This window comes from Leuciscus leuciscus (genome assembly GCF_965113295.1).
Source record: "Leuciscus leuciscus genome assembly, chromosome: 8".
In the NCBI taxonomy this organism is placed as follows: Eukaryota; Metazoa; Chordata; class Actinopteri; order Cypriniformes; family Leuciscidae; genus Leuciscus; species Leuciscus leuciscus.
The window spans coordinates 14658732-14671385 of record NC_138732.1 but is presented as its reverse complement, the minus strand read 5'-3'; the positions used below and the strand labels follow the sequence as shown (position 1 = coordinate 14671385).

Below are 12654 nucleotides of genomic sequence, written 5' to 3'. Positions count from 1 at the left end.
CAAACAATCCCATCATTCCAGTAGCTTCAGCCAATCTGACTCTGTTCCTGGCTTATTGTACAGCCTCAGTCTCCTGCAGTGCAGATGTGTGCTCCGTCAGTTTAAGCCCAAGATAAGGGAGGATTTACTGGCAGATAGAGAGTGATTGACGCAGCTCATGCAAGGTCAGCTCACCAAAATGAGGGCTCACAGAGGAAATGTGGGTATTCTGTGGGTAGCCTGTGTGTTTGTGACTGTGAGCCCAATGAAATCCGATTGATTGTGTGGGTGAGATGTTCCAGCAATCTCTATGTGAGCAATTATGCATACTTTTAACTATTATTATGTTCTCCACTGGAGATAAGAACTTTCATTTCACGTATTACTCAACACAGAAATCAGCATATGCAATTAAAAAAAAGTGGAACACAAAATAACTGGCTCTTTTAATAGCTAAAAAAAGCTAATTACTAATTTAATTAGTAATTAGCTATTTTTCTAAAAAAAAATATGAATTGCATCATCTATCCATCTATCTATCCATCCATCTATCTATCCATCTATCTCTAAGGTCTAACAAACCTGCAAACGTCAGGGTTTTTAAACTTTTCAAACCTTTTTAAACCAAAAGGTTGCATACAAACTTTGATTTTTACAGTTAAAATAAAATCTTTTAAATCAATTCATTTGAATTCTACTTAATCCATTTTAAGTTCACCATAGAATGAGCAGGGGGAGAAAGAAAAAAGAAAGAAGATAGAGAAGAAACAGGTAAACTCATAAAGCCAAAGTCTTCTGTTTACAAAGCCAGTCTCATGAGGTTCCACATATTGGGCTCGGTAGAGTATTTTTGAAAGACACCAAAGGCTATTGGCTTAGTCACAAAGGTCTCTTCTCCTAAAGAGCATCCTTTGAAAATTCACAGGTGACATGTAGCCAAGCAGGAAGCTCTAAAATGACTGATTTTCCCTACAGTGAATCGCCTGGATTCGAAAGATGCATAAACAAAATAAAAAACAATGATCACCCCCCTGGAGATTTGAGCAGAGCTTCAATGGCAAACTGGTCTGTAGAAACAAGCTCAGTCCAGAAAGCCTCAGGACTGTGGATAAACCGACTGAAGAGTGTGTGATCTCTTCTCACCCTCTCTCAAGTGAAGACGGCTACAATTTGCACTCGAAATTAATTACCCAGATGCGAGGACGTGATTGACGTGGCGGTAGGTTCCTGGTGTCCGAGGCAGCGTGGAGAGGAGGCGTTCTCCAGAAGCCAGGAGCAGCTAGTGGAGCGGAAAGGAGAGGATGAGAAGACCTGGCAATTTGTGTATCCAGGGACCTACAGGAAGAAGAAGATCATATCGTCACCCTATTGCCGGAGAGAAGATGCGATAAGAGACTAAAGCGAACAGAAAAATCAAACAGCTGCTCATTGCTTCCCCATGAAACTCTTAAATCTGGGCTGCATGCCAAGGCAATGTCTCACAAATGAAACTCAGCCCAGGATACCAAGCTTTCCTATTTCAGAGTTTGACATGATGCTGCTGACCAGGCCTCCTTCTTGTGCTAATCTGGCTAATGGCTAAGCAGTGGAGACTGCCTTATCAGGGGACAACATGCTTTGTTCACACAATCCAAACAGCCATCCAAGCTCACACATGGCCGATGGTGGGAAAGCTAGGCAGACAGTGAGCGAATGCCAATGAGCATTGCCAGCCAAGCTGAGATTTCATTACTTCCTGGACGTGCTCTCGAGCCACAAACAGCTGTAGGCTGGGCCCGAGGTCTGCCACCTGTGCCGAGTTCCTCTGTAATCCCTAAAGTCTCTTTGCCGCCTGACCTTTAAGAGTGTCGATAGGCACAAATCCTATTTCGATAGCGGATAAGGGACATAGTTCCATCTACAAAAGGGCTACGTGAAGCTGCGTCACACAAAACTGTCAGCGCAAGTACATAGGCGAGCATAAATTCTGAAGTTTAAAACAGAGCCATAAAAGTTTAATTTGAGGCTGGTAGGTAGTAACTAGCCAAGGCAATGAGACCAGCTATTTTGGAGCTGTAGCTTTCATTCATAATTTACATTATAGTTTCAGCTGAGAGTAAAAGTCTCTCTCTGTTTCCCAATGTCCCTGTCTCTTGTCATGCACACAAGGCTGTGGTGTCACTTAGCTGTGTATGAGTGAACTGATATGTGCAGGGGCTCTAGAAACACGGGCCAAATGAGAGCAGGAACCAGAGTTCCTGAGGGCTGACAAGCTATAAGTAGTCATTAATTTTAACATCTGAAAGAGAGGGGGGAGAAGGGGGAGAAGGGGGGGGAAGGGGGGAGAAGGGGGGGGGGAAGGGGGGAGAAGGGGGGGGGGAAGGGGGGGGAAGGGGGGGGAAGAGGGGAGAAGGGGGGAGAGAGGGGAGAAGGGGAGAGAGGGGAGAAGGGGAGAGGGGGAGAGGGGGGAAGGGGGAGGGGGGGAAGGGGGGAGGGAGAGGGAGAGGGAGAGGGAGAGGGAGAGGGAGAGGGAGAGGGAGAGGGAGGTCGTCTTTAGTGTTATTTGCACTGTGGTATCTGTGACTGTAGTTCACCCCAAAAATTCTAATTGCATCACTATTTATTCACCACCATGTTGTTACAAACCTTTTATTCTGTAGAACACAAAAGATGATATTTTGACAAATGTATCATTCTCATAACATGTTTCAGAGTGATCTCTTTTCAACTGAATGAAAGCAAAGACAATGGGAAGGGAAGAATTTAGCACTATTTAAGAGATAGTTGACCTGAAATCACCATAGGACAGGGCTATTCAACTAGCTTCATTCGAAGGCCAGATTATCAAATCGAAAAGTTGAGGTGGGCCGGTGGGTTGGTTTGGGGGTTTACCTTATTATTGAAACATAACAGTTTCAATAAATAAGTTAAAGTAAACCTAAAAAAGTATGGTATTTACTTGGAAATGGGGTACCCAACAGTATGCAGATATATAAAACCATAATAAATAAAAACTTGATAATTTACAGCTGTGTACAACTATTTTCCTTGGAACAAATAAATTAATTAAATGAAAATATTCTGACAGTGAGACTTGATAACCACAGGCTACTCACTCCCACTGTATAAAAAAAAAAATGCTTAAACAGGTTAAAAACGAAACGCACCTTTGCAAAGAAACTGACATCATTTCATAACAAAAATTAATTATAGATTTCTCTACCCACCTTATAAATCTAATGCAATATAAATCACTATAACATAGTATTCAATATAAATACTGCACATTTCTGCCCAACCCCTGGTAAATACAGTACATTCATGGTAAATGTTTGTAAGGGTGGTGATTAGGGGATTTAAAGTCTTCTAATTTCGTTCATGATACAATGTTTCTCCTGCTTTCCTCATCAGTCTTGTTGGGAATGTTGAGGCTGTTTCATCCGATTTAATACTAGTTAAAGCATCAAGTGATTTGTGGTTTGTAAGAGAGGTGTCTGTCGAATTGAAACGCTTCCCACTGGTTGTCGCAACGCTGTTTAATATTAGTGACCGGGACCAGGAGTAAACGCAACTCTGTGCTGGGCCGTGTTGAAACAACTAGTGAAACAACTGAAAACAGCGCTATTTGTTGTTACTGTACTGACCGAGAAACCACTTCAGATGATTCAGTGACAGAGCGGTCCGAATGAATCCGAATAGTTTTAGACCGTTATGCAAGCGCGTTTAGAAAGAATCAAACCAAAAGAATGATTCATTCACGAATTCGCACGTAAAACGTTTCTCAGGTCAATCGGAGCGAGTATCAAACTAAATTAGCCGGGAAAAGAGGAGGAGGGAGGTTGGTGCCGTTGGGCCGGATGGAGATGATTGGCGGGCCGGATGTTGAACAGCACTGCCATAGGACTCCACTGACCCCAAAAACAACATTTTGCCCAATTTTTTTATTTTGTGTTCCACAGAAAGTCATAAAAAATAAGAGAGAAAATCTTTCAGGTTTGGAAGACATGAGGGCGAGTACTTTTTTATTATTATTATTTTTGTGCAAACTATCCTTTTAAAGTTAAAACACAAACAAGTGCTAAATTCTTGAGGGAAGACAACTTAAGGACTCCAGAGTGTCCCGTTGCCTCCGCTCCATACATATGCATTCAGCCGACTGAATCAAGAGCGTTTTAAAACCCCTCTGCACATTCTCACCAACAAGTCTCAGGTGGCCTGAAAGTAAAACTTGGAGAAGGTTGAAGAGATAGAGACAGTATGACAGAGTGAGTAACTACAGTGAAAAACACTCAGGCTATGTACTGGCCAGCACCAAACTGTGCCGCAAAGGACCAACGGCGTTTAGTCACAAACTACACAAACAGAGAGCTTGTCACTTTAAGTAAGGCACCATGCTGAAGTGTATTTACCACACAAGCTAATCCATCATTCACCATGTTAGCTCCTCTGTCATTCCCTTTGCGCCCTGATAATGAACCATTGTTGTTGCTAGGAATCGGGAACGTTCATTCAAATAAACTTCAACATGGCTTCAGGAGCATGAAATGCTTTTTGATGGTGGGTCAAATCGAATCAAATAAGCTTTATTTACAGTGCAGATTGTCACAAACATGGTTTAAAGGAAGCCAGGCTTATCCTCAATACCTTGAATGCTAAGGGGAAAAAACCTTCGGAAGTGAAAGGATAAAAGAGCAATCTTCTTCAGGTCAGCCTAGTTGAATAAGTAATCAAAAGGCTGTCACTTACAGGTGATGCACCAGATTGACCTGAATGGCTCTAATGGATGTCACTCTATTTGCAGATAATAGGGTATATAGACCGTAGCAGAGGGTAATGTAATTAATAAAAACACCCAGTAAGAGCACATAATGTGCTTTCCCATCAGCCAGCCAGAAAGAGAAACACAGATAGGCTAGAGTGTGCATTTATGTCAGCGAAAGAGACATACAGAAACTGAAAAATAAAAAACAGAGGCAGTTAGAGAGGAAGAGAGTGTTGGGTTGGTGGAACAGGCAGTGCAGCTCGAGAAGTGCCTCCTGCCACTCTCACTTGCACAAAGCCACGTCAGCGTCCCCAAGGTTACCATCTGCCTCTCAGCAGAGCGAGGCAGCTCTCCACGAAACACACTTAATCACCGCGCAACCTCTTATACACTCATTTCCTGTCTTTCTCAGAGGAGGCTGCTCCTAACAGAGGGGATTTTTCAAAGTGCTGATACGCACAATGGCTGTCTTACTCATTACAAAAAACACAAGTCTTCACGTTCACACCGCGCTTTGTTTCAACTAGCCACTGGCACACTGGAATCAATTCATCAAAAGCTTAAGCAGCTAATGAACTGAAGGATGGAGGAAATGAGAGCATTCAAGGAAGAAAGAATGGATTAGAATATTATAGGGCAGAGGTCCTGTAGTGTTTTTGATGGTGATTTTTGATGGTGGTGTTAATATGCTATATTGCAGCGTTTTACATTAAAAACTTGGGAACAACTGACATTTCGCGAAAAGTCTGAGCTATTTATGATGAGAAAAATGTGTTTCTGAATCAGTCTTAAGCCTAAGGTCTCTGAAAATAATGCTGGAGAATTCCCTCTCGGTATGGCTGCTTCCTCATTCCAAGTTCATTTTCAGGAGGCAAGTTATTTCTTTGTTATCAGTTTCCAGAGAGAATAAAATATGTGCATATTTAGCACTGCGAGACCTCTGCAGTCAAGCTAGCCGCCTCAATACTGCTGCACAAGAACAGACAACCCACATCACTTTGTGTTTACACCAGTGGTCAAAGATTTGAAGAAAACAAACATACAGTACAGCTGTATTAACATAAACCCACATCTTGAACATATATATTCTCACATATTTGCTTTAATGCAAAAAGTATCCACACAAAGCAAGAAAGACCCTCATTATCCGACTCACAAGAATTAAAAGAGAATGATCTATTAACTCCAAGGCATTTTTTTGGCTCAGTCACACTCAAACACACCTCCACACATATTGGCTCAGTCACACTCAAACACAACTCCACATTTATCAAAGGTTTCTCAGTAACTATATCCTTCCTTATAACTTTCTTCACTGCATACACAGAATGCCAGTGTCTTATTCAAGTTCTGCACGCTGAAATAGAGCTTCATCAGAGGGGGTTATGTAAGTAGATGAGCCTGAGGTGCGACCTCCCATGACTTATGCACACTTCTCCGCAATGGAACCATCTTGGCAGGATACAGATTTACAAACGGGCTCCAGCGTACCCAGGCCGCTACGCTACACTGCACGCACAAAGAGAAAAACATGAAAAGCTCAGCAGAGCCGGGTAATGAAAGATTATATGAAAGATTAGAGGACTAGCTTAACCATCTCAGAATTACTCAACCTTTACAAGCTCTGATGTCTCCATAACTATATTGGGGAGGATAATATGATAGGCATCATCTCCATCACTGACAAGTGAAGCATGGCAGAGAACAATAATCAATCCGGTCACGTTGATATCCTCCATCCGAAAGCTATGAAACTCAATCATGAATGTTTATGGGCTTTAAAGAATAATTACGATGCCACTTCTTCATGTTATTAAAACTTTAGATGTTACATCTTGGAATCTGCTTACCACAAACATGAGTGTTTAATATGATAATATGATTTTAACAGCTTTGTCTTGGTGACACCAATGACACAAACAACATTATTTAATTTACACCTTTCTACAATAAAAATTAAAGTGTCTTAAAACATTATGCACTACAGATCCTTTTGCAATTTCACACGCATCAAACCTCATTTGAATATCCAAGAAATGGTACACGGTTATTTTATTTGCATATTTCTTCCACGCGCTGATTGTACATTCTGAGTCAAAAATGTTATGAATAACTACAAGTGCTCCCAAGTTCCCCCATTAAGAGGCACATCTCAGAGCTGTACATTTCCTCACGTCTCTACGCAGAAAGAGCCCATCAACTGCATTCCAGCACAAAAAAAAAAAAAAAACACAGCTTTTATCGGCCTCAGCCCCTATGTGGTTTTGTGCCGTGATTGTCTTGATGGAACAGTGAGGCTGATGGCCGCTACTTTCCACATCCAAACCCAATAGATATGGGAGAGTGATGCCCTTCAATGTTATACAGCCCCATTATCAGGCCTGTAATCACACTTTCTTTTTCCCTAATGGAGTTTGGTCGACTCTGTGAGATTGTTCCTTCTTTCAGGTCGATGAGAATACATCATGCTCATATTCTGGGTGATATTGATCTAGGACTAGTCAATAATGCCTTTTGGGAGATACAACAAACAACAAACCATACCAACACATGCAGGAAACTGATATGTTTGTTGAAAGGGGAGACTCTAAGAGGGAGGCCACATCCAAACTCTTTGATAAATAATTAAATACAAGCATATTCCAAACAGGAAGATATGGATAAACTATAAAAAGCGTATCTTAAAGGTACAATATGTAAGAATTTTGCATTAAAATATCCCAAAATCTCAAGGCCAGTGTTATATATTTTGTTAAGTTGATTACTTACAATATCCCAAATGTTTCCAACTATTTTTAAATCGTGAGAAAATTGCGATTTTAACCAAGGAAACGGGGCGTTAGAGCAGGGGTGAGCTGGGAGTCGCCAGTCAATTGCGTCATATCCGCGTCACCCTCGGTTTCCGCTCGTACTGCGTGGAGTCCTGGACAAATGCGGAAGTTGTAGTTGTAGCGTCTATCAAGCTACAAACTTTAGCTTGTTTCTTGCAGTCGTTATGGGACACAATTATTCTTTACCGATTGCAGCTGGTTCTGTCGACAAAGCATGCTTAATTTTATATTTTCCAAATGTAGCATTCGGTAATAGTTATGTTTATGTAAGGAAAGTATTATTGCTTTAGATTTGTATTTAGTTTATTGACATTGTTTATCACGTCTGGTGTTTATGGCCATGTAAATAAACATAGCATGTGTTATACATAAAGATTAATCAGTATTTTGGCAAATGATGTGGGCATGTTCGAATGTACTTTTACAACAATTGTTTAGAACATGTAAAACTGTGCAGCGTTATCACAACAATGAATTCAACAAATACAGTAACATCTATGAAGTATTAAACCTTACTTTTCTTGCGGTTAATTCATTTTAATGAAATAAAAGTGTGATGAGGTTTAAGAGTCAGGAAGGAAGAAGACGCGTCGTCGTGACTGGGACTCGTACTTTATTAAAATAAAGCAAAACAAACAAAAGCCACGCACAACGCGCATTCACTGTGGCAACCGCGACGGCACAAAACAGTTCAAAAATGAGAGCTCGGATCCACCGGTTTTCTTCCTCTGCGTCCAATTTTCTCTTCAGTCTCTCTCTCTCGTTCCAGCGCGGCTTATAAGCGGTCTCTCCACGCCGATCACTTGCAATAAGACACAGGTGCATTTGCACTTGACCTACTTGCTCGTCTCTTTTCTCTCCCATCACAGACCGCGCTGAACCACGCCCCCCTCGCCACTAAAAGCATGTCATTAAACGCAACATTTATAAAAACAGAACTTAGCCTCATCCATGAACATGATTTTTCGATTCCCGTCTGACTGATTTACATCCACGGTGGAGTTTAAAACGACAGTTCCCATCATTCCTCGCTCCTTCACATCGTCATCAAGCTACGCCGTTGTTGTTGTTTGGAATGTAGCGCCCTCTAGCGGCAAAAATTCTTGCATATTGTACCTTTAAGTGAGTTATTTTCAAATGGCATCCATATTAACAGGAAAGATCTCCAATAAATAAAAAAAACTGAGTAAATACATTGTTATTGAATTATATATTACATCTTGTATAGCAAACACAGTATATTGTACTACTGTATGAGAAGAAATGATCCCAGTACTGGAAATTGTGTAAAAGTGTGAGAAAATCAAAACCTGGAGTGCTGTATAACTACTTTAAACAAGCCATAAATCATCTACGTTTAGACAGGGGTTTTTTTTAGGACGGAAGTTAAGGGGTACAGTTGTCCTCATCCATCTGGAGGCTTTGGACCATATGACAGCACACATGGACCAACTTCTCATGATGGGCTGATGTCTTAAATCGGCAAAACTGAATTCATACTCAAATAACTCTATACCAGCAAGTCAAAGGAAAGATAGATGAAAGGTATTCATTCACTTGCTTATCTCCGGAATACTTCTGATACAGTATGACTAAATTCTGAGTTAAAATCAAGACTGCAATATAAACCCCAACAGGGTGTTCTTTTTGAATGATGACTGTGCATCATCTCTTATTTAATACCATTGAAGAATAATTTGTGAGAAAGTTTCCTTTTTTCCAGAAAATCTCTTGCTTGAACATTTTAAAGAAATCCTATTTTCCAACCAAAATGATACCAGGACTGTAAACGCTGTAGAAATTTGTGATCACCATAGGGGGATGTATTTATCGATTCTTACACTTAAAGGTCCCATGACATGCTACTTTTTGTAGGCTTTAATATAGGCCTTAGTGGTCCCTAGTACTGTATCTGAAATCTCTTTCCAAAAATTCAGCCTCGGTGCAGAATTATAGCCACTACAAGCCAGTCCCAGAATGAGCTTCCTTCAGACAGGCCGTTTCGGTGTCTGTAGTTTTAAATACTAATGAGGAGGAGAAAGGCGGCGCAAGGTGGAGGGTGGGTGTGGCCTTGACCATCTTGCGCAACGGTAACGTGGCATGCATGTTTACGTTGGATATAGCAATGGCACGAAGACACGCAGTCTTTCAAGCATTTCAGTTTGACCCAGAATCTGATCCAGATGGAGAAGCAACGGATGAAGAAGTTGCAACTCAGCGGCTCCAGCAGGACGTTTCCGAATGGTTAGTTTAAAATATTATGTCTGGATACAGTACTTTATTCGGATGGTTTACAGTTATCATCATGTAGCTAACGCCAACCTACCGTTGCCTTTTCATGAGAGATCTGTAACGTCTGTAATTTATCTTATTACAATTACATCAAGCTCTGCGATCTTGAAATGCGGATATCGCGCACGCCATATAACCAACAGGAAAACGGTTATCCAAATAACAAAGACGTGTACAACACTCGCGTTACAGTGTGTGTATTCACACACATAAACTGCATAGCTGCATAGCTAATGTTACAGCCACATTCTACGTGTAAAATCTAGGTAACCATAAACAGTAAAGCAACACACTTATATATCATTAGTTGACTTACTTGTCCGAGGTGTGTAGCTGAGCCAAAGAGAGTGATCCAGACTTTAGTTTCAGACGTTCAGCAATCCCAGCTCTGTATTGACCCTTCGGTGTTCATTTGTACATCCAATTATTGAGCAATTGTTATGCTTCGCTCGCTCAAAAGCCATGATATCTCTCGTGGTCGTGGCTGGACAAACTAAAATCGCGCGCGTTCCTACTTCCTAGCGCATTTTCTGGCGGAAAATATTCTCTGAAAGCAGAGACAGGGGAGGTAACATTTCCTCCTTATGACGTCATAAGGAGGAGATTCAAGATCAGCGCGTATGAGCCTCCATTTTCTCAAAGGCAGAGAAAGATAGCAAAAGCTCGATTTACACCGATTGAAATTTTTAGAAACTTGGGGACCATATACAGGCTAGGGGAACCCATATTAATGTTAAAAAACCTCAGAAAGTGAAAATTTCATGTCATGGGACCTTTAAGTCCAATAATAAATATTTATTTAGAGCTAAATCATATGTTGTTACTTACCATGAAGCACTACATAGTTTAACCCCGTCAAAGTAAATTTGACTAAATTTGAATAAGATAACTCAACTGAACAACCACATTTTAATGTAACAAAACATATTTGTAATCCATGGCATTTCTTTTACAAAACATGTTTTGTGCCAACCTTGCTTCACTCAAAATGTGTTAGGGATGAAGGTCAACACAAAAATGGCTAATAATGTTTTTAACTAGCAAATATAAAAGCACAACCCCACATTTTTTACAGCCAATATTCTTGTTTTGAGCACACATAAAAATTATCTAAAAAATAAAAAAATCCCCATTTAAGAGTTACATCTTGATTAGGCTAATTGTAAACATTATAAAATAAATACAGCAAGATAAACTTACCTGTTTGAACCAAATTTTATGATGCCAGTTCTTTAAATATGTTTCAAAATACGTTAAGGTATAGCAACAAGTCAAAGGTAAACACATAGTACACAACAGACATTCTACTGACAATAAGTAACTTTTCAAGTACGTCAGTGTATTATACTGACATGTAGTTGCAAAGTTACTTATAGTTAGAAGAATGTCTAAAGTATACCATCAAAATAAAGTGTAACCTACAACAACAAAATTAATTTGTCGAGCCCCGTTAAAAGATTTCACTATGAATCAGGCTATTAGCTGAGTTATAGAAGAAAAGCCCTTTACAAATTCACAGACCAAACACCATTTTTATTAAAACATTTGATTACAGTGTTCTTGAGCCGTTTCCATGGTGAGTCTGTGATCATTCTTCCACAGTGAACTTTAATGAAAACTAGTTATGGTAGAAAGAATTAGGACAAAAATGTTTTCAAAATCTCAGTAGTCATGGCTATATCCTATATCCCATCCCATCAACAGACTAAAGATACTTCAGGAGAATCTTTTGGAGCTTAGAATTACACTGATCTTGTTCTACTCAAACTTCACTTTCGCACTACAGTATGGCGCATGGCGCCACTCATTTAATAGTTTTCCAGCTCATTTTGAGATATATTTTCCATCTCTATTTGTATAATGTTTTATTCCAACACGCATTACAAGGGTATGCTTCTCTTGCACTATTAAAATCCTCTGTTTGCAGTTGCCCTGTACTGTTAATTGGATTTAATATTTATCCTTGTAACCGACAAGACTGTGCAAACATGAACATAAACACAAAGGAATGTCTCTCTCTACTAAGTCTATTCCCACTCATGTCAGCATGGGCACAACTGCAAACAAAAAGCATTCAACATTACATATCACATTTTTATATCTCTTTGAATTATACAAGCCTTGTCCATGCAGTGAGCCTCATCATATCCAGTGCCACGGATGTCATGACACCACACACAGATGTCATGATGTTTCTGTCCACACACACACAAAAAAATCCTGCGTCCAATCCACTCCGTTGCATGTATTCACACTGATGTCACTGAAATGACTGTAATACACGTGCGTGGGACACGCTATGTAAAACTGACAATGAGTTAAATTATGTTGACACTAGACATGTTGAGAAACAGCCTCCAAAATCATCCTATTCAAGTGACATTTAAAGGCACAATATGTCATTTTTGCCAATAGAGGTCGCTTATTTAAAACAAAGGCATAGCTTGATGATGCCATGAATGAGCGTGGAATCATGGGAGTGGTCATCATCTCTACATCTGATGGAAAGCAATCTGACAGGACTCATCAGAAATCATGTTCATGGTTGAGCTACTGTATTAAAGTTTTATTAGCATTGCTGTGGTATGAAGAAGGGCCTGGGACATTTTACCTTGCTGTCTATTATGCATATATGCCGCAGTCAGCTGCTGCCACTCCTTTAGTTTTGTTTTTTTATGATTAAAGTACGATTGAAGTTGCATTTAATGTCTCCCTCCTCCTTCCCTAAACTGTTACAGTTGCGTTTGATCACTTAAATTCACATTATTTTATCTCATTCAATTGAAACGGATGCTGTGCTGAATTACTACT

The 12654-nt window shown here is 40.1% G+C and overlaps 1 protein-coding gene across 3 annotated transcripts in view; it reads right to left on the bottom strand.

Annotated features, from left to right (window-relative positions):
- drp2 (dystrophin related protein 2) overlaps positions 1 to 12654 on the bottom strand; it is a 172012-nt gene that overhangs the window by 120208 nt on the left and 39150 nt on the right. Inside the window, exon 1 of one of the 3 annotated variants that reach the window (XM_082178202.1) lies at positions 1170 to 1312. The exons of the other annotated variants lie outside the window; for them this stretch is intronic. The gene's annotated coding sequence lies outside the window, so the exon portion shown is untranslated. Of the gene's footprint in view, positions 1 to 1169; positions 1313 to 12654 lie in introns of those variants that run through there. 3 annotated transcript variants of the gene reach the window in all.